The sequence below is a fragment of the Rhinatrema bivittatum genome, chromosome 7 (assembly GCF_901001135.1).
Source record: "Rhinatrema bivittatum chromosome 7, aRhiBiv1.1, whole genome shotgun sequence".
Lineage (NCBI taxonomy): Eukaryota > Metazoa > Chordata > Amphibia > Gymnophiona > Rhinatrematidae > Rhinatrema > Rhinatrema bivittatum.
The window spans coordinates 75,549,913-75,573,047 of NC_042621.1; positions in this window are offsets into that span (position 1 = coordinate 75,549,913).

Sequence of the window (23,135 nt, forward strand, 5' to 3'; positions counted from 1 at the left end):
ATCGTGAGATGCATATGCAAATTAAAAAAATGTAGTCAAAAGGGAGGAGTTTATGAAAATGAGGGGTTCTTAACATTGTGTGGGATAGCTATTGCATGATTTAAGGCCAGAAATAACTACACCTTTTTTCCTGGCATTATGCTGTGCATTTCACCCAAAATGAAATTTGCAATAAATATCACAAATCCTGTTTCGGGTGGGTAGAGAGGAGAGCGAGAGAGAGAGAAGGCACACATATTAGTCAACTTTTTATACACTGTTAGAGGGGTCATTCTGAACTCAAGGTGAGGTTTTGGTGGTGGCCTAGGTTTTGGGTGGGGGGAAGATTTACATGCACAATCAGAGCTACAAAGCACAGTAGACATCATTGAAGATTTTATGTGATTTGGAGTGATAAAATGTATAAAAAGATGATATTTGTACAATGTACTATCGACCTAGCTTGATACAATCTCTACCAAGATGCTATCAAGCTAGGTGGAGAGTACAATTACTAATCTCTTCTTTATGTACCTGTCATCACTCCACATCACATAAAATGTTCACTGATGTCTACTGTGCTGTTCGTACCTTTGACTGTGCATGTAAAACTGCCCCCAAAACCTAGGCCATCACTAAAACCTTATCCTGAGTTACTAGTTGCCCTTCTTATAGTGGTATAAATAGTTTAGTTATATGAGAGCCTTATAGTCTTTCTCTCTCCCCCCATCTCTCTCTCTCTCTCTCTCTCTTATACAAAATATGATAAAAACCTGTCTGGGCACATCTCAGCTTGTGATGTGAAAATATTGTAGTGATGATGCAGTAAAATAACTATGCAGTATCTGAAAAATTACCCTAACTATGTTTTATCATTGGTGCTATTCTCGCAAAATTTATAACAAAATGATGAATCTAGCTCTTTGGGAGTTACTAAACTGTGTTAGGGCTTTACTGCATTATAAATATAGATATTCTGTTTATTAGAGGCATGTAGAGGACAAAAGAAAGAGGAAAATGAAGAAGGGAGTGATGACCAGGGATTGGCATTTGGGAGAAATTAAATAGTAAATGAAACAAAATTTCCTATTTCATTTCCTCTTGTTCTGAAAATGAAATGATTGAAAATCTAACAAAATTTAATTGGTTTTCAAGTTTCATTTGAAAAGCAAAACAAACAAAAATGTGATCTGTTGGGCCTAGGTCCAGGTTCAAGGACAGGGTCATGCCTAGGGAATAGGCCGAGGCCCAAAGCAGTGGCCTCGGCCTACACCCAAGTGTAATGCTAGGGCCTGGACCTTGCCTAGGATTAGGCCCCCAACACAAAAGCTGCGGCCTAGGCCCGAGCACAATGCCAGGGTCATGTCTGAGACCACCAAAATTGTCTAATATTCTCTAATATTTCTAGTATCTCCCTGTTCTGACAACATTACAAGCTCCATGAAGAACCACGAGAGACAGCCCTTGTAGAATACCTCTTTGTGCGTCTGAAATTTTGCTAAAGAAATACAGTGTGGTTATACATTTATATATTGATGAATGTTGATGTAAAAGTTCTAATTCTTAGCATGGAATATATTTAACACGAAAGGGAAGAGAAAAAGCTTTCTAAATAAAATAAATGTTAATCTTTTCTGTCTAAAGGCAGTACAGAGGCAGAATGGGAAGGAAAACACAGCAGATTATTAACCTATTGTAACAATGTGGATTCACAAGGGAAAGAGAAATTTAGCAAAACGAGGGAAAGAACACTGAATAAACAGCATGCAGTAGAGTTTTTAAAATGGGACCCAGCAAGAAGAAAATGAGGACTGTAATTGGGAGGAAAAGTCACTGAGGATAACTTTAAAATACTTCTGCGCACCCATATATGTGTTTATATGAACATGCTCACATCTACACACAGATTTTATAACCTGTGCATACATGATGTGTAAGTTATAAAACACTTGCAAATGTACACTGCATCATTTGCATGTAAGTAAAAAGTGTGCATTAATAGTTATTTCCATTAGCCAGATAAGTTGGGTTTGTCTAATAAAATCTAATCTATATATTTATTTGTATATTTATTATTTATTTAACAGCGTTTATTGATTGCTTTACTGATAAAAATTGCTCAAAGTGATATAGAAAGTAATAATAAAATACAATAACTTCAATGCAAAATGATATGCAATACCAACTACTTTCTATTCCGCTACTGACTGCCTCAGAACATATTCACTCTACCTCATTCTAATACTTCAATATTAAGTAGTAAAGGCAGTTGACATAAACTATGCTTTGAACTTTTTCTGAAACTGCCTTAAAATCATCTTCCTCGCTTAACTCAAGTGGGAAGCCATTCCATAGTCTAAGAATGGCAGCCGAAAAAAGATCTATTTTGCAGACACAATTGTGGGAATGTTTTTACAGATGGAAACTGTAGTAGATGTTTACCTGGCTCCTACTACTATTACTAGTACTACTTAATATTTCTATAGCGCTTATGACATATGCATGCAGTGCTGCACAAACATACAAAAAGACAGTCCCTGCTCAATAGCAACTTACAATCTAAACATTAGGGATGTGCAAAGCCCGAACCTTTTGGTTCAGGCTTTGTTTTCATCCCACCTCAGAAAATATCGTATTTCCCGTGGTTCGGGCCTTTGAAATTCAGGGGGACGGGAGTTATTGCGTGCTAACCTGAAAACGGATTTTTCCCAAAATGTAGTACAGAACTGATGGAGGCTGAGGCTGGCAGGAAGGCATCCTCTGCAGCACCTCCTTTTACAAAGCATCTGAATCTCTATCTGATTGCAAATACCCCATAGCGCCCGGCACACACCCTGCATCACCTGTCGCATGAGCTGCATCTCTTCTTGAGACATATCCTTAAGACCCTGCAAGTCATGCTTCAGGCCAAACATCTTCTCCATCACTCGAACATTCATTCCCATTACACACCTCTCCATTTCCTCTTCCCTTGATTGATTAGTCAATGACCTTATCAGCAGAAATGCCCTGCTCCATGCTAACTGCATGCCATGATAGCTCAGGTGTTCATGACAAAAGCACAGTACACTGGGTGTGTGTTTCCTCCTTCAGGTGCCCACACAGTCTTCCTAGCTGTTCCTCTGTTGCTCCCTCCACCTCCTCCTCCTCATCATCAGGTGCCCATGCTCAGTCAATGGGCGCTCTTCTGGTGCTCCATCATCCTCTTCCTTGTGCTCTAGGAGGCAGCACCTGAGAGTGCCACCTTGCTCCGTCAGAGGTCACTGCATCCTGGGCTATCAAGTTCAACATCTGACTGCTCTCCTGCAAAACAAAAGAGCTTACATGCTGTAAATCTATCTATCTATCTATCTATCTGTCTTATTTGACTATCTCTTCACACTCCAAGGACCATTCTTTCTGCCTAAGCAAACATCTTCACTGTCTCTATACTTGCAACACCAACAAACTGAAAAGAAAGCATTTCCATGGTACTTGAAATGACTGTTGGTACATTTGCAAGCAAATAAATAATTAAATGAAAATAAATAAGTAAAGCATGAGAAGACAATGACTCAGAAATGATTCACTAATTGATGTGCATTTTGGTGAGGTTTGCCAATTGGATCCATGTTGCCAGTACAGGTTTATGTAGTCCTGGATGTCTACAATCGCATTCTGGGACTTGTTGTTTGATCTTCCCTATTGCATTCCTAGAAAATCAGTGATCAACCTGTCCAGAAAATATTGAGCCACTTGGCCACTTGGCTACTCTACTCATCAGTGTTCTCACTATTTGACATGTGTGGGAGGAGGAATAGCCTAGTGATTAGAGCAGTGGACTATGAACCAGGAAACTAAAGTTTGAGTCCTGCTGTCACTCGTGACCTTGGGCAAGTCACTTTACCCTCCATTGCCTCAGGTACAAAAACTTAGATTGTAAGCCCTCTGGGGATAGGGCAATACCTACAGTACCTGAATGTAAACCAATGTGATATCTCAGATTGAATGTTGGTATATAAAAATAATAAATAAATGTGTACCATTTAATAAATGTAATCTCTAACATATCTCTTTGTAAGAGTGTGGGTCCTTTAGTACCCCTTAAAATGTTTCACGCACTTACCTACAGGTTATAAGTGGCACTTTGCTATAGTGAATGCCCTCTGTATGACAGAGATATCACTAGATCTAGTCTGTCAAATGTCAGAATATTGTCAGTATACCATGGAGGTGCATCATTCCCTCCTTTGTGGGGTGTTGTAAGGTCCTTGGAGGTATGGGTCCGAAACTCTAATAGAGAGCTCATGGAAACAGAGAGTAGCTAATACTGTTGGTCTTTAGGTATTTGTGAGTGGAGTTATGACATAGTGAGTTGTCATTGGTTAGCAGGTAGATCCACCCTGCCTGTGCAGCCGCTTTTAAGTGATAGCCAGCATGGAGTTCCCTGCTGGCAGAGTGTCATTTGTTTGTAGAGAACAGGATCTGAGCTGGGTCATGTCAGATACACAGGGCTGTGCAGGATCTTCCCCTTTTGCCTATCTGGTAAGAGAATTCATATTACTTGACTATCTTGTTTTGTTTTCTACAACCTGTTGTCAATAATTTCTGGACTCAAAGCTAGGGCAACAAGAACACTTCAACTCAGCAAGAGGTTTACAATTTAATTTATTTTGGCTTTTTAAAGAAGAGTCAAAGACAAGTGTTCCTGGGAGTTGCTATATGCCCTCTATCTGTAATAACTAGCATCTCCATGAATATATGACATGCCCTGACTTATATAATCAAAATACAGCACTACCAAAGTTTCCAGAATCATGTAACCGCCCACAACCTCATTTACAAAAACACATGATGCTGTTGTCATGACAATCTATCATATATAGGAAATGCTTGTGAGGACACCCTTCATTCATTTGTAAAAATCATATTCTTTACTTGTCTTCCCTGAAACCACCCTTCCACCATAAAAGTTCCTTTATCACCCTGGCTTTGATGCACTGTGTTCTTCTGTTCTTCTCTTGATATTCTTTGTTGTGTAAACAAATCACAAGTCTGTGGCTTCAATAGGAGTTAGGCCTGAATTCCGTTTCTTGGCACCAGGATTTAATTAAAACTGTAACCTCAAAAGGATCTTCTTTTCACCTGGCTCCTGTCCGTTGAGATATGCATTTGTAAGACAAAAGCCTGCATCCTGGACCCAGCTTCCTTGTATTGTGGTGCAAACATGGTCATTGATGCCTTCCTGGCCTGTAATTATAGGCTTTGCAGAGCCTACAAGTTTCCAGATCTTTCACCTTCTTTATAGAAACATAGAAATGACGGCAGAAGAAGACCGAATGGCCCATCCAGTCTGCCCAGCAAGCCTCACACATTTTTTCTCTCATTCTTATCTGTTACTCTTAGCTCCTTGTTCTATTCCCCTTCCACCCCCACCATTAATGTAGAGAGCAGTGATGGAGCTGCATGCAAGTGAAATATCTAGCTTGATTAGTTAGGGGTAGTAGGGGCAGTAACCGCCGCGATAAGCAAGCTACACCCATGCTTATTTGTTTTACCTAGACTATGTTGTACAGCCCTTGTTGGTTTGTTTTTTTTCTTCTCCCCTGCCGTTGAAGCAGAGAGCCATGCTGGATATGCATTGAAAGTGAAGTATCAGGCACATTTGGTTTGGGGTAGTAACCGCCGTAACAAGCCAGCTACTCCTCGCTTTGTGATTGCGAATCCTTTTTTTCTTCACCCCTGTCGTTGAAGCTATGCAGGATATGCATGAAGCATCAGTTTTTTGTTTTTGTTTTTTTTTCCCCCTGCCGTTGTTTGTTTATTTTTTTTTTATTTTTTTTTATTTTTTTTTTTCCCCCTGCCGTTGAAGCAGAGAGCTATGCTGGAAATGCGTGATGTATCAGTCTTTCTCCCATGCCGATGCAGCAGAGAACCATGCTGGATATGCATGGAAAGTGAAGTATCAGGCACATTTGGTTTGGGGTAGTAACCGCCGTAACAAGCCAGCTACTCCCCGCGTTTTGAGTGCGAACCCTTTTTCTTCTCCCTTGCCGTTGTAGCAGAGAGCTCTGCTGGATGTGTGAAGTATCAGTTATTCTTCTCCCCTGTCATTGAAGCAGAGAGCTATGCTGTATATGCATTCAAAGTGAAGTATCAGGCATATTTGGTTTGGGGTAGTAACCGCCGTAACAAGCCAGCTACTCCCCTCTTTGTGAGTGCAAATCCTTTTTTCCATTACCTCTTGCTGTTGAAGCTTAGAGCGATGTAGGAGTCACAGTAAGCATGTGTATGTTTATTTAATAAGGGTATTGTGTCAATAGCCATCATTCTGGCGAGTCACCCACTCTTCATTGGCGGCCTCTTGACTTTATGGATCCGCAGTGTTTATCCCATGCCCCTTTGAAGTCTTTCACAGTTCTGGTCTTCACCACTTCCTCCGGAAGGGCATTCCAGGCATCCACCACCCTCTCCGTGAAGAAATACTTCCTGACATTGGTTCTGAATCTTCCTCCCTGGAGCCTTCCTCCCTGGAGCCTTCCTCCCTGGAGCCTTCCTCCCTGGAGCCTTTGAGTCTGATGATTAGAATTTCACTATATTTCAACAGTGTCAGTATGAATCAGCCCTCTGATGATTCTGGGAATGGCTGAATAAGCCACAGTTCTGAACCAGAATTATGAATTATATCATTGTCCCTCTTGGGACACCGTTAATGGACAGGTGTCCCATCAACCAGTCTTCGATGATGAGCCATGACAAAGGAACTTAAAGTGTGTCCTAACCACTAACCTTGGTATTTATCAGGTGTAGTGCATAGGTGTGTGTCCCTCTAGATTCCTAATTAATATGAATGATACTCCCACACGCATTCACTAGTTACTCAAACAATAACATCCAAACTAATTTTCACTAGGTAGCTATTAGCTCTATAATGGAACTATACAGATACCTGCATTATAAAAAGGCTCTACTTCATAATAGCATGATCACATATGTTATCTTTCAGAGTCAAGTAATTACATACTAGTGGTATAACATATAAAGATAAGTACACAGAGAGACCAGTATGAAAGTACTTTGTTTCTCATATAATACTAGGTATCCTGGGCAAATCGTTTCAAGGAGTACTCTTATTATGAACAACTACCCAGGATAATATTCATTGAAATGGCAAGCAGGGATTGCACATTACCAGAAAAATAAAATAAACCAATAGGTTAGAAGAAAACCAAGAATCAATAGAAGAACTCATACTGTGTTGTGCATACATGATGTGGGATGAATTATAAAAGTGTTGCAAAGCATAAGACATATTCTAGTCATATGCTGCAGTGATGGAAGATCAAATACAAAGGCATAAGCATGATAGGCAAAGGCATAGCAAAAGTCCGAAACATCATACTAATTCTGTAGGGTATTTATAGTGCTATCCAGTATTATGACAACAACCTGTAGCAGTGAAAGCCCTCACTGTATGGACAATCCTAATTCACTTGTGGCAGTCATATGTCCAAGAGATAATACAGCTGTGGATGGCAAGGTTTCTAAACCAATGTCAGTCGAGGGGTATTAGTTATTAAGGTAGATGATGGCTAATAATACTGCTTCGTCTTCAGATACTTCTAGAGAAGTGGGGCTAATACCCTTCTTAAATGATGGTAAGTCTAAGTGTAATTGGGAATAATCATAAAAACAAGTAAAAGCTGACACTATGAGAAAGTCTTTAGCATATTATGTGAACTAAAACAAAATAATGTACTTTGCAGAATTGATAAACCATCAATGTGAGTCTTTGCACAGGGAAAGGAAAGAATGTCATACAAATAAAAGACAGAAATAAGGAAAATTATATCTTCCCCTTTGGAATCCTAAATGGAAACAAACTAGCTTATAAACAGAATATTTTAAGTCACAGATAGGGTTTCTAGTAAAAGGGCCAAGATAAGAAGAAAAGAACAATAAACGATTAGTATACTGCAGATCCCCATGACAGAGCTCCTCATATGTAAGGTATGTATTTCTTTCAAGGAGAACAATCTCATAATAAGCATCACAGGCTACACTAGTAAGAAATCTTTGTGAAAGAGAGTGAAACAGTCATTAGGTAAAATCTAGTAAATAGTGTCATAATACAAAGATATTCAAAGACAGGTTCAGCGAAGAAGTTAGAATAAAAAAATAGAATATTGAGATATTAAAGATCAGCAAAGTGATTACCATAAGAGCAAGCTGCAAAACAAAAGAATAGGAATAGCTTATAACTTATGCTGGTGTGGAAGAGAAACATATATAGATCTCCCTCTTGAACCCTGAATTATCATATTGAAATCACACTGAGACACAACACCCTCTATGTGATCAAAGCAGCTCCCATAGATAAAGATAGAAAAACCTAGTACATATGCATTTAGCTGATTCAGCATATAAGTATTATAAAGTCTAAGACTGGAAAATACTACTTAACTTGGAACATACAAACTAATAAAAACAGCATCACTTCAAATGATATCACTAACTTGAACACCTAAGTGCTGACAGAGAATGAAAGAACCTAAATTCTGCATAAAGTCATTCCCACAGAACAAAGAAAAAAGCAAAAATCAGGTATAAATTGTAAGCCTTGCAGTCCATATAATATGTAAGAACGTCTGTGACCAAGAATAATTTCTGCATTCAGTGCATATATAGTTCTTTTAGTAGGATTCAGTGATGCCAGAGTAGAATCTCTTTTTTTTTTTTTTAATAATTTATATTTTATTAAGATTTTCAACAAATTTGTTTACATTTGCAAAAAATCAAGAAATAGTCTTTTACACTAGAAACAAAAAGAATAAGTAATCAAAATACAATCTGTGTATCCGACAATTAGTCCCCAAAACTGGGAGGAAGTTTCAAACAGATAATATAATTATTTAACAAACTTAGTAATATCTACTAAAATGAGACAATTATTTATTCTTTAGCAGTTATTTAACCTCTAACACTATTCCTTATCAGCCAGGAATACCTCAAGGTGAGAGGGATCTTGGAACACAAATTTATTCTTTTGCAAAATGACTAAACATTTACAGGGAAAACGTAAATAAAAAGTAGCCCCCAGAGCCAAAACCCTTGGTTTTAATTCCAAAAATTGTTTCCGACGTAGCTGAGTAACTCGAGCCACGTCTGGAAATATTTGGATCTTATAACCGCAGTATAACACATCTTTATTTTTAAAGAATTTTTGTAAAATCATATTTTTATCTTGTTCCCTACAAAATGAAACTAATAATGTTGCTCTTGTGGGAATCTCATCCACGGATGCCTCTAAAAAAGAGGTTAAATTTGGAGAATCTTGTTGTACTATATCCATATCTTCCATCCCTCCCTGAGATTGTATCCTAGACTTAGGTATATAATATAACTTTGAAATATTCTTTTCATCTATTGAGGAAATACTAAGTATTTCAATCAAATATTTCTTCAATAGTTCTAGGGAAGATAACAATCTGGTTACTGGGAAGTTGATGAATCTTAAGTTTTTTACACTATTCTCATTTTCTAACATTTCTAAATGACGATGTATTATTACACTATCTTTTACAAAAGAATTGTTAACTACCTGTAATGTAGTTACTTGACTATTTATTACTTTATTATTTTCATCAATTAAATTTAATCTAGTTTCATGTTTTTCAATCTTGCTATTAATTTGTAAAACATCCTGCTTAAATTGTACACATGAATTAGCTAACGTTTTTCTTACATCAACCAAAACTTTCCATATGTCACTCAACGTAACACTCTGAGGATCAATCAATTCTATATTCTCATTTCTATCTGGTAACAATTCTTGTGTAAACACTTCCCTTGTACCATCTTGTAACCTCCCCCATTCCAAGGCTACACTGTTACTGGGTTGTTCAGTATTTTCTGAGCCCCCAGTCCCTGGTACCGTGGTTTGTTGAATAACCTCCAATGGTGTTAGTGGTAACTGCTCCTGGGCTGGACTGACGGAGGAACCCGAAGAGAAGGAAATTTACGGTATAGAGTGCCTTTCCACTTGGGCAAATCGTCGAACCACATGGGAGTCCATAGGTCCTCTGCTTACTGAAGCTGCCGGCGAGGATGTTAACATCTTTGTTTTCCTTTTCCTACCCATATAATAGCAATGGGAGGTAAGGAAAATCTGGCGATTCAAAAGAAAGATCTCTGAAGAAAAAATTTAGAGGGACGCGCCCCTTTGGTGCGCGGCTTCGGCTGCGCGCCGGCGGCTGCGCGCCGCAGCTCCTCCGAATTTATTGGTCGGCACAGTCGCTGCTGGATGACGTCAGCAGGGTATGCAGAAGATGATGTTTCCAGCTCCCTGGGCATCCAAATTACTCAGTTACCCCTGTTGCTGTCCTCCTGCCGTCCTCTCACACGGAGAGGTTCGTCTCACCAAGTTCCTCCAGATGTGCGCCGCAGCTCCTCCGAATTTATTGGTCGGCACAGTCGCTGCTGGATGACGTCAGCAGGGTATGCAGAAGATGATGTTTCCAGCTCCCTGGGCGTCCGAATTACTCGGTTACCCCTGTCGCTGTCCTCCTGCCGTCCTCTCACACGGAGAGGTTCGTCTCACCAAGTTCCTCCGGATGCGCACCGCAGCTCCTCCGAATTTATTGGTCGGCACAGTCGCTGCTGGATGACGTCAGCAGGGTATGCAGAAGATGATGTTTCCAGCTCCCTGGGCGTCCGAATTACTCGGTTACCCCTGTCGCTGTCCTCCTGCCGTCCTCTCACATGGAGAGGTTCGTCTCACCAAGTTCCTCCGGATGCGCGCCGCAGCTCCTCTGAATTTATTGGTCGGCACAGTCGCTGCTGGATGACGTCAGCAGGGTATGCAGAAGATGATGTTTCCAGCTCCCTGGGCGTCCGAATTACTCGGTTACCCCTGTCGCTGTCCTCCTGCCGTCCTCTCACACGGAGAGGTTCGTCTCACCAAGTTCCTCCCCAGAGTAGAATCTCTTTCCTTAGATTAGATGCATGTGTTTGAAGTCAAACCTAAATAAAAGTACACAAATCCGATTAAGTAGTAAGAAAATAATATTATATCACGTACTCCCTATATTTAATTTGCCAAATAATCCCCACATTATTTCAAAACATCATGCAATGGTCCAGACCACAAACATAAATACTCAGACTGTACATTAAAACATATATGTCACAGCACTGACCACATAATGCATTCATTCATTCATTCCTCATTGTACACATGTAACATAGAACAGACAACATGACAAACTTTTGAGCTCAAAAAGAAAAAAAGTACTTTAAAAATATAAAAGAATTGGATCGATCCACAAAAGAAAACAAAAACTCAGGATTAAAAGTAGAATAGATCTATTAAAAATGAAAAAGGAATCAAACTGGAAAAAATTGTCATCTTCATCTTCCATAAAACAGAGACAGATGTGCTTTGTGCTTTGGTACCCTGGAAAGAAATCTAATATATGACAGTTAATATAATGATTAAAAATAAATTTAAAAAATAACATTACAGGTTCCTTAAAAGTCAAACTGCTGTTATACCTTAATTCAGAAAAAAGCAGTCATAAAGCTACTTTCCTTTCTATGTTAGTTCACCTCTAGGAGGCACTGTCCCCTGTGATAAGAGCTACTTCCTTTTACAAATCTAAAACCCCTTTTTTTTTTTTTCCATGCTTTTAAATTCCTAATTCGCTTTCTAAAAGAAAAAAACTTAAAACAGACAACTTTGCACTTAATTAGAAGTCATTTTATTTCCATCCTATATGCATATGCTCCATAGAGTCCATACTACCTAATCCTGTAAATACCCTAAATAAAAATACAGATCATTTCCAAAAGCACAGACATATCAGCTAGGAGTCTTGGAAGTCTGCAAAATAAAAGGATGGCACATAGTACTATGCATTACCCAAACGTTTTTCTTACTGGCACATAAATAGATAATAGACATTGCTGCTTAACTCTCTGCTGTTCACCGTCTCATAATCTTTCTCCTTTACATATCGTCTAAACAGTCCACAATACAAACGTTCAATACCTGAACTCCCATCAAAATAAACCACCTAATTCATTCCCTTTCTTCTAAAAGTTAGCATCTAATGAGATATAATCAAAACTGAGAAATATCTATCATCCTTACTGCCGCATAAAGTTCATACATATTAGTGCCTTCTGTTTGTTTCTGAGCTGTGTTTAATTTAAAATAGCTCATATCTGCACACAAGTATTTAAAAGCAAACCCATGACAAAAGATTTAAATGCAACTGACCCACATTTTTATTTCTCTACTTCCACCAAAACATTCTAAATGTCCCAGCACACAGCCTTCTGCATATTCATTCTTACCTACCAGCATCATCATAAAAATAAATCTCTTCCCTCTTTAACATTACGTCATCTCTCATCCCTGATATTCACTTTCCCCATACTTTCAACACAAATTTCTGTTTTCACATTAAACAGATCAATTCATTAATCCCTCTTCTATCACCTTTGCACCCCATCCTGTAACATACTCAAACCTCAAACCTCTTACCTCAGCAGAACTGTAAAATCCATTTTAAAAGTGACTCACTCCCAGGTTTGTTTTTTTTTCTTTCGTCTGAAACACATTCCTAAGGGGGGGTTCACCTCCTCTCCCGCCAAACAACTGTTACACTCAATGAATAGGTTAGTTAAGTGATAAAGCACTTAAACAGATCATTTCATTAAAATGGCATCGCTCTCTTTTGGTATATCTATAGATTATTTCCCTTTCTATCTCTCTGCCTATGCACCTGACCAAAGAAAAAAACAGCCCTTTCCAATGATTAATCAAAGCTGATTATGAATGGCTTTAAATAAACACAGTGTCATGCTTTCTAAATGTAACCCACCGCACACTATACTAAGATCTCTTCACAATAAACCCTCATTACTAACACAATTCTAAAAATGTAGATGCCAATATGAGCATCTCTACATTCCTGGTAAGAAAATATGTATTAAAACTAGCTGGACAAACCGACGAGCCACTTGTTCTCCTTCTGCCAGCATTGCTATGTTTCTATGTTTACTGTAAACATAAGATACATTGTAACAAGCAAGGGAGGGGAAAAGAAAAACAGCATAGAACTGAAAGATTCCTTTCTCTATTTAATGAACTGCAGCAATTAATTCAAATGTCCCTATATACCACACTGCCAGCAGTTCACAAATGTCCAGATTTAAGTTCAACTACAATCACTAAACTTTTTTACAAGGAAACATTGTACACAAAATCTTAACTTATATAAATAGATGCACACAGACAAAAAATAGGCTTCCTTGTTAAAGCTAATCAAAGAAGGAAAAGAAAGAAATTAACCACATGTAACCTGCTGTAAAAGATTAAAGCCGTTAGCACCTTCCTGTACAAACAACAAACAACCAAACTTTGGTAAAAATCCACTAACTAAAACTCTTTATCATACTAATAATAACTTTCAAAGTTACCCAATTTAACTTATTCCCTCTTCTTCCTTTCGAAGAAACTGTACTGCAGTGAAAAAATCTCTCCCGTACTCTCCCAGGTGTAACTTGAAACTGCTACCTAGCCAGAAACCATGCGGTCTGAGGACTAAGGAGCCCTGTTGCTACCGAAACCTCTGTTTCTTCAACTGTTCATTCTGAAGAGAGCATAACTTAATCTGGATTTTAATCAAATCATCAACTCATGTCCTGTCTCCCTAACATATATTAAAGAACATTTTGCAAAAAGTATTCTAAACCCGATGTAACACACAATCTATATACACTATACAACAAATAAAATAAAAACATTGACACTTACACAATTTTTTTTTTTTCATTTTTTCTCGTTACATACTCACAAAATGGATCCTTCAGCTTAGAACTTCATTCCACATCTGCTCTGAACTCATAATACTCCGGGATAACCTCCAGTCACCTGGGCAACGCACTATCTTTGAACGGAAAGCCAGATTAAACGTTCAAGAACCTAGTATACTTTTGTCCACCAAAAGTAATACTACAGCTAATAATATTTATAATAACAACAGCTATTAGAGTCCCATCTGGGGTGCCAAAATGTCAATAATTTCTGGACTCAAAGCTAGGGCAACAAGAACACTTCAACTCAGCAAGAGGTTTAAAATTTAATTTATTTTGGCTTTTTAAAGAAGAGTCAAAGACAAGTGTTCCTGGGAGTTGCTATATGCCCTCTATCTGTAATAACTAGCATCTCCATGAATATATGACATGCCCTGACTTATATAATCAAAATACAGCACTACCGAAGTTTCCAGAATCATGTAACTGCCCACAACCTCATTTACAAAAACACATGATGCTGTTGTCATGACAATCTATCATATATAGGAAATGCTTGTGAGGACACCCTTCATTCATTTGTAAAAATCATATTCTTTACTTGTCTTCCCTGAAACCACCCTTCCACCATAAAAGTTCCTTTATCACCCTGGCTTTGATGCACTGTGTTCTTCTGTTCTTCTCTTGATATTCTTTGTTGTGTAAACAAATCACAAGTCTGTGGCTTCAATAGGAGTTAGGCCTGAATTCCGTTTCTTGGCACCAGGATTTAATTAAAACTGTAACCTCAAAAGGATCTTCTTTTCACCTGGCTCCTGTCCGTTGAGATATGCATTTGTAAGACAAAAGCCTGCATCCTGGACCCAGCTTCCCTGTATTGTGGTGCAAACATGGTCATTGATGCCTTCCTGGCCTGTAATTATAGGCTTTGCAGAGCCTACAAGTTTCCAGATCTTTCACCTTCTTTGAGTCTGATGATTAGAATTTCACTATATTTCAACAGTGTCAGTATGAATCAGCCCTCTGATGATTCTGGGAATGGCTGAATAAGCCACAGTTCTGAACCAGAATTATGAATTATATCACTGTAAGTTAGGAAACCCATGTTATGTTCAGAACTTTTCTTGCTTCCATTAAACCTTACTGAAAAGTGTGACTGTTAGATGGTATTTAAACCAGATTCTGATAGGTTTCTTCACTGAGTACCTGCCTAGGGATGGTATCTTCATAGAAGACGCTCTGGGAAAAGTTGAGGAGAAATTATATTGAAAAGGACTTTTGAGAAATGTTGAAGGTAGAAGAAAGAGCCCTAGGAGTTCATTTTCTCAATTTTCGATCCTATCGTTTAGGTTTTATTTTATGCCAAGGTGCTCCTTGGTTAGCTGATAAACAAAAATTGGTTTATAAACTTTATAAACCAATTTAGTATGATTTCAAGATAGCATTAATTCAGCCACTTCCCCTTTGGTCTGTTCCAGGTCTCCACTCATATTTCCGATTCCATATCCATCCAATAGTCCAAGCAAGATGTATAACAAATGGTGGGAAATGTATCTATATCATGGAAAACATCCTCCTTAACCACTGTTTGGCTAAATTCATGATTTTTGATTGATAAAAAGGTTCTCAGTTGGCCACTGGTACCCTGACATTTGCACAATGGCACTCTTTTCCATAACTTATGCATAACTTTGGTTTGTCTGTTACATATTCGTTTCATTATTTACAATTACAGTTGTGTGTTCAAGCAGCCCATTCAGACATAATCTCTTTTCCAAGATTCCCCAGATATTTACCCTTATGTGTTCCTTTCTTTCACAGGGTCACAACATACCTAACAAACATATACAAACATCTAAACATTTAAAAATTTCATAGATGTATTGGTCTTGAGAAAACACGGTCTCACAAACTTTCCTTATCAGAGGATTTTCCTTGGGTTCAATACTGGAATGTAACATTGAGACCTTCTTTCTCTTCTAATATTACCCAATCACTTTTTTTTAACCCATCATGAAACATGGACTCCTTGGATGCTTCAGAAAGCGGGATTGTCTTCATCTCATATGTATTGGTCCTGTGGCTTGCCTAGTACATCACTCTCTCACAGGTTGTTTTATTGTACCCATACTTTCAGGCCAATGCAATACTGTGCACGCAGGCCAGCGCACAGGTTAACCCGCAGCTGGATGCATGTTTTGGATGCATATCCATAACCCCTTATTCAATAAGGGGATTATCGTGTCCAAAAGTGCATCCAAAACAGCGGGAAGCTAATAGTGCTCATCACATGTAAATGCCATGTTGATGAGGCAATTAGCTATTCCTCCCTTAGGTAAAAAATAGCCATGCACTTACTCCAGAGCTAGGGCTGTCTTGAGGAGCCCCAAAAGCAGAAAATACAGCTCTTCTGTAGTTTTCCTGACTTAATATCATGGCAATATTAAGTCAGAGGAACCAAAAAAAGGAGTAATGTAAAAAAAAAAAAAAAGTCTTGCTGGCAGTCAGGTTAGGTAAACGGAAGTTCAATTAACAAGTTCCCATTTTCCTAATCTGCTCATAAAATTGTCCATTTTCCTAATCCATGCACAGCCACTTCTGAGTGCCTGATGCCGAGGAGGCGCTAGGAATGCACAATGTTCCCTAGCACCTCCTTTTTAACACATGTGCCCTAGCACCTCCTTTTTAACACATGTGCCCGACTCAGGCCGAGTTTTGCCCCACTCAGGGGCTGCCTCAGGGGCTGTATATAGTTCATCTTTAATGTGTATGAGTATGCTCTCATAACATTAATTCACAATTCCTTTGATAGTCTGGTGGTATTGCATAAAATTTTGTGGATGCAGCAATCAAGTATCGTCCCCACTTGAAAAGCATTTGCACCAGATTGTCAGAGAAATTGTGAATTAATGTTATGAGAGCATACTCATACACATTAAAGATGAACTATATACAGCCCCTGAGGCAGCCCCTGAGTGGGGTGAAACTCGGCCTGAGTCGGGCACATTTAAAGTTCACGTCTCCATTCAAATAAAGCTCATTTTTTGACTACCTTGGGCGTCTAACCTATTCTGTTATTCAATCTGCTACAAGCCACCCTAGATTATAAGGAGATTGCACATTAACTATGAACTAAAGAAACAGCTTACATACTGGGGAGGGAAGGACTGGGTGCAAGTGGTACTAGTCCCAAAGACTGGACAGTGAAGTGGGTTTAGATGTGACTATGAAGTGTGGTCTAGTAGTGTCAGTGTGCATACATATAGTGGAGCTACAGTATACTGAAAGGGTTCCTGCTTTGTCATTCATTTACCAGTTTTCACTCAACAGCATATTACATTTTCTACTAGTGCATAAGTGTGCACAGCATTTTAATGGAGAGATCAAACTATGATCAGGGAAAGTATCTGTGAGTGCAACTTCTTAATGGCAAACCAAATTCTTGGGTTGTCTTCCCTGTGCTGGGAGGGTCAGGAGGCTTTGGATGGTTCAGTTTCCCTGCATGTGTGCCCACATGACCAGACCTTACTTGCTTAGGGAACACATAGAAATTAGTGATACTATGCATTGTTATGGTCATTACTTACATACAAGCTCCTTAAAGAGAAATCCAGTTCAAAAAGTTCACCTGGATTGCTTCCAGCATGCGAGCTGTCCAAAAGTCCCACATCAGTATCCAAAATAGTGCTGAGCACAATCCATTCTGTTGCAGAGATAATCTGGCTGTCAGGCCCCTTAGATCTCACCCAGACCTGCTTCTGCTTGTGGCTCAGGTCTTTCATATTACAGTTGTTGTGAAAGACAAAATTGAGTCTATGGCAGATCTTCTCCCACATGCTTTCCACCTCTTATGAGCCCACTCTCCTGGACTCAGGGCAATACAGGAGATGCTGGACCTTTGAGACCTCATGGAAAGGAAGGATCACCTCTATAGATTGTAAATTAGGCTTCCTAATGAGCTCTCCACTTCTTCCAGACATGGTGCAAGTAGGAAGACATGCATTACCAGCAAACTCTTTCTACACATATACATGCATAAGTGCCATGGATTTGCACATATAAAAATGGGATTTATGCAAGTAATTATTACACATTTGTTTTACAAATTGATAGTAAATATATTGTGATGATTCCCTAATAGTTGTCCTAATCCCTGTGCAGGAAATGATACCTCAGAAGTTGAAGGCAAGACCTGGTTAGGATCTGAATAGCCTAAAGGAAAAGATAGCTGCACCAGAGAACTACATTTCCCAGAAACACTTGCTCACTAGCCTTGAGAATCTCTGCTGGTAGTAGAAGTAGGCGCTGGTGGAGTCATTGACTCCATATAGATTGGATATTAGCTTTACCAAGGTGAAAGCTTCTGGCAGACAAGGGACAAGGAGGCAAATGGTGATCAGCCTTCAAGAGGAGCAGAGCTTGGAATGTAGCTGAGCAGAATGGAAGACTCTGAAGACGAGGAAGAACCAGAGAGCAGAGGACACAAACATTAAGCTAAGTGGATTTTTTTTTCTATGCTGGTTAAGGAACCCAGAAAGATTTCACTGCTAGCTTGGGAGAGGAATTGTCTTTAATTAATCAGCCAAACTGTGAAGTGGCTGCTCTGAGAGACAAAAGGGAGGGCCTGGCACTGCAGCAGCAGAAAGATATATCCGTTTAACAAGCAGTGCTGCTGAATTTCATAACAGTAAGGCTCTTTCTGGCTTAAGAAGCTGCATTTGGAAATTACTGTGGAGTAAAATGTTCCTTAAATTGGCCAGGAGAACTTGGAAGTGCATGACAGTGAAAGCCCTGCCTGTGTCTCTAGCACTGCTTTCAAACTACAGATAAATTAGTTTCCAGCTGGTGACAAGTCAGGTAATCAAGGTGCACAGAACGAGAAGGGTCCCAGGTGAGTGAAAGCTTTGGATGTGGGGCATATTTTGGGATAGCTGTCTGAAGAAAATAGAGACCTGCTATCTAAAAGAAAAGCCCCTGTTAGCTAAGAGAAATCCCCACGTGCTTCATGCCTCAATTAAGGGGACTACCTATGAAGGACAGCTGGGCAAAAGTAGAAGGGATATTTTGTTTAAGAATGCATGAACTGAAGACTAGTAGCCTGGATAAGGTGAAACTGCAACAATTGTATATGAATCCAAGCCTTTCAACTGTGATAACACTGAAATATGGATTGCTCCCTGGAAAATTAAACTGCAATTTTATTGCATTTTTATTTGTTTCCAATAGAAGCCTATGGGACTCATTTACTAATCATTTTTCCCATCGAGTCAGAATGGGAGAAAACCCTTAATACATCTGGCTTATATTTGTGAACTCCCAGAATAAGGAAATATTATTAATGTATCTTCCTGTTTGGATTAGTGAAGGCTGAGAATTGATACAGAGACTGGCAGCTTTAGCATTAATCGACTGCTGCCTGAGAGAAGGAGCAGCTAATTATCCAGAACTGCAACCTGGAAGGGTTAAAGTTCCCCAGGACTAGAGCTGCTGCTATGCTGGACTCCTTCTGGAAGGGGGGAGAGCTGCATTAAGCTGCTGGTTCTAAAGCAGATATTGACCAATATAGGGTTTAAACTGGTGGCTTATTACCCCATATTCCCCAGCAATATCAGCACCATGCAAAAGAGAGACACATAGCAAAGAGTGTGGCCTGAGCACATCAAAGAAAAGTTATGTTAATTTGGAAGCATAACCCAAAGAAGCCCTTTGAATCGACTCCTCCAAGCCAGAAAGGGGAACCATTAGAGGGAGCACATTTCATCCAGTAGCTTACCGCTTGGAGGAGCAAACTGAGGTGACAGACCAAGAACCTGAATGGAGGTAAGGCAAAACAAATTTTAAGCTGTTTGTGAGAATCCTGATCTTTTATGTTGTACAGGTACAAGGTAACATATATACCCAAGATATACAGAGCACAATCACATAGCCAGTGAAGCAAATAGTACCTTGAGTCTCCAGCCTTGTTATAGTATGCACATTTGTTATTACTTACATACCTTGTTATGATTTATGCATGGATAGCCACTGTGTTATGATGAGATATGTGCATGTTTTCTACCTGAACATCTGCATAGTTGGTGTATAATGGGGATAGCAGCAGAATCCATCTCATCTGGGCTTAAAGAAGTAGTCTACAGTTTATCCTTGTACTTTACAATCTGGGTAATTCCTAGACTAGATCTGCATGTCCTTGATGACATGGAGCCTGCCCCATCCCACTTGCTAGGGTTGAATGATGTCTCATTGCAGGATGATCCAGTGTCCAAAAGAGGTCTGGAGTTATATTCAGAAGAAGGAGCAGCAAGTGATTTGGGGGTTTATTGTCATGGTAGTTGGTTCATGACTTCATGGCCAAATTCTTGAGTAACATTAGGGATCACTAAGAATAATACCATTTTGGAGCTGTTCCCTTTAGTTGTGGTGGTAATTTGGGATCACAGGATTCATGATAGGTTATATTTTAGTGTGAAAATCTGGGCATCATAGAAATTATCAATCAGCAACTTCCAAGATGCCTCTGGATATTAGATTAGCTGAATTTGTTCATTTTGCAATGTTTGCAACTTAATGTAACAGCTTGGGCTTGGCATATTCTGGATATAGATAATTTCTCTTTCTTGTTCCAAATGGTCTGCCGCTGTTGTTATTTTTATGATTTGTGTAATGAATGCCAGTAGAATTCAGATCTGAACATAATGAATAGTCCCTACACTTTGGAGCTCAAGACAGACAGATCAGACACACTATGAAAAAAAAGTAAGAACCTTTTGAGTTAAGACAGCAGGCTGTGACTGAGATACTTTAAGGTAGGTGGCAATAAAGTGAGGAAGAGAAAACTTAATTGAGTAACAAATATGATGTCTGGAGGTTTGGAAATGTTTCAGGGTTAATTCTGATTATGGAAATTGTTGGTAGACTTTTTCTTGTGCATTGATATATCGGTCACAGTTATGTGTGAGAAACTAAGAAAATTAATCCTGATGGGGAAGCTAACAAAATTAGCAATATAGTAATGGGTGATTTCAATTACCTCAGTATTGTCTGTGTAAATGTCACTTCAGGACATGCTAAATGTCACATTTATTACTTTGTGGGATGACCCCGCGAGTCGCCACATTTACTCCTGACGCCGGCAATCTTTGTGGCAAGACTCTACTAAGCCTTGAGACAGGATGCCATAATCGCCCATGACAGGAAATAGGATGCAACACCCATGGATGATGTAACCTACTTCACCCTACTTAAGGGCTGTTCAGATTCCAGCCCTTTGCCTCAACAACAGGTCCCCCTGGCATCTTTGTTTCCCAGTGCATGTTGCTTCTTGTCTGTTTCTTTCCTCATCTTGCCTGTACCTGCCCTGTCCTTGCCTTGTCCATGCCTCATCCTTGCCTTGTTCGTGCCCTGTTTGTCTTGGCATGTCTGTCCTTGTTCTTGCTTCCCTCCACTTGACTTCCTGGATTCTGACCCTGGCCTGGACCCAGACCCTCCTTGATCACTGCCTGGACCTGATCATTCACTTTGTACCTGACCTTTCTCTACTGCTGCCCTTACTACAATGGCCCCTAACCCCTACACTACTACTACTTGAACCTCACCTCGAGTTACTAGGTGGGCCTCCTATAAAATACCTAACTACTAGAAGGGCCTTATAACTAGTCTCTCTCTCTCTCTCTCTCCCCCCCTATCCTTCTCCCCCAGTGGTTGTAGTTCCTATTGCATACAATATTGATGAATCTAGCCCTTAGTTAGAAATCAATGAAGGTCTATACCAGCAGTGCCTATTTTGATGTTCTATCAAATTTACTTTATAAGAATTTATGGTTCAAGGGCTTGTACGTTTTGTAGATATTCTATCTTCTACCATCTTTTGAATTCCCTTGATTTTTGAAACATCTGTAACTGTATCCATACATACCTATTGACTGCTTTCCTACCTGAATACCACATTAGTAGCACCCCATGACTTCCCACCCCATCCCAATACCTCCCCAGTGACCCCCCAATACACATCCTATGCAGTCTCTATCACGTATAGCCAAAAACGACTTACCCTATGTGTGTATTTATTTATTTATTTTATTTATTGGTTTTTATATACCGCCGCTCATCAAAGATATCACGTCGGTGTGATTGAAAGTGTGTTGCAGGCCTTTCCAGGCCAGCTTGTATTTCTGGAGGTTTCTCTCACTCTCTTGATGGGGAAGAACACCTCTCTCATGTTTTACCACTAGGGATGCCAGGCAGGCAACATCTTTGGTAGTAAAGTTTGGCTGTTGAGCTGGTGGTGACATTGTGGAATGAGCCTGCCCCAGAAGAACTGGAAATTGCACATCACAGAAGTGCATATGTGTATGATATGTGCACAAATATTCATGAAAACAAAAGATTACATGCAAATTTACCTGCAACAGAAATATGCAACATGAACACAAAGTTATATGTATTTTATGTTGTAGGCGCATTTGCATGTGGATGATAAAAAATTCACACACATGTGCAGGTGAGCCTGAATGTAAACCGATGTGATATCTCAGATCAAATGTCGGTATCTAAAAATAAATAAATATGTGCATGAATATGGGCTTGTGTACCATTCTTTTAAAGTTATCCTTCCTGGGTCTGATATTCAAAGCACATTCAGCATTATTTACCCATATAAGAAAGACTTATGCAGCAAGTAGAGGCTGCTGAATTTGCGTCTAAGTTCAGCGGCTGCCGCTTAGCCATATAAGTCCCTTATATCGCTAAACGTTACACCCATAAAAGGTAGGCATGTACTGGGTGGATCGGGGCAGAGCAAGTTACCTGTATATTTGGAGTTAGCTGCATAAGTATACGTGTAAGTTTAAATGCCTCATAGAGCAGGTCTAAACTTAGCTAGGTAGACATCCAGCAAACCCCTAGGTTCATCAAAATGCTTTATTTTATTGTCTGCCTACTGAGTACAATAAAGAAAAGGGCAATGTATATTCAAATCAGTGGCTTGCCGCAGCACACAATGAGGTAACACACGCCGCAGTACGTCATCGCGGTGCACAGTACGTCATCGAGCAACGCAATATTTTTTCCTTTAAATGTTCACTTCCTGCTCCTCCTTCTTTGAGGGTGTGTCTAGCATTGGAGGGAGAGGAGAGGAAGTTTGTGGTGTTAGAGGAGTTCTGGTGGTGTAAGTTTGCGATTTATGACTGAGTTGGGCTGTTTTGTGTTGTCATTTGTGTCCCTTTATCTTTGTCTTTTGTGATATTTTGTTGGAGTAAACGATAGTAATTCCTGTTTGTCATTTTCTGAGGAGGCGTGGAAGAGCAGAGGATGAGTGTAAAGAACAGAGAAGGAGTGTGAGGAGGGGAGGAGTGTGT